This window comes from Arvicanthis niloticus, chromosome 2 (assembly GCF_011762505.2).
Source record: "Arvicanthis niloticus isolate mArvNil1 chromosome 2, mArvNil1.pat.X, whole genome shotgun sequence".
NCBI classification, from domain to species: domain Eukaryota; kingdom Metazoa; phylum Chordata; class Mammalia; order Rodentia; family Muridae; genus Arvicanthis; species Arvicanthis niloticus.
In genome coordinates this window covers 34,489,224-34,489,963 of record NC_047659.1, presented here as the reverse complement: position 1 = coordinate 34,489,963, position 740 = coordinate 34,489,224, and positions in this window count along the sequence as shown.

Below are 740 nucleotides of genomic sequence, written 5' to 3'. Positions count from 1 at the left end.
GATAGAAAAGAGTGGAAGGTTGTGAGGGTGCGGGAAAGGGAAAAAGCTCTTCCATCTCACCTGAACCTGGATCACAACTCTTTGACAGTGTCAAGAGTTTCAACAAACTCTTCCACATAGAGACTATATGTAGAAAGCATCCCATTTTCTTTCTAATATACTACAAATAAATTAATAAAATAGCCAACAAACCATGCTTAAGATAAAAAGTCTAGTCTTAACTTGTTTGTTTTAACTTACGTGTAACAAAATTCCTCCAAAAGTTTATCTAAACTTTTGTCTTAATTGCATTTCTTCATCAATGTAAGCCTGCCAAGTACCCTAATATATTTTCTGTAATTTTATTTATTAAGAACAAAATCTGCAGGACTGAAGAGATGGCTCAGTGACTAAGATCAAGCATTGCTCTTGCAAAGACCTGGAGCTCTGTTACAGCACCACAGCCTAGTGGCATACAACTGGCTGTAATCCTGGCTCTGGGGAATTGGAATCTCTGGATTAATCACATATATTTACTCAGGTACACACACACACACACACACACACACACACACACACACACACACGAGTACATACATGTACACACTCATCATTAAAAAACAAGCAGAAAACTGTTTTAGGAGTAGAAAAAACGTATTTTGTGTCTCCCTCATCCTTAGATATAAATCATTTCCTTTAAACAACAAAGCTATCAAGCCACGCGAACAGCTGCTCTCAAGCACTCACTGCCTCAGTTCCTC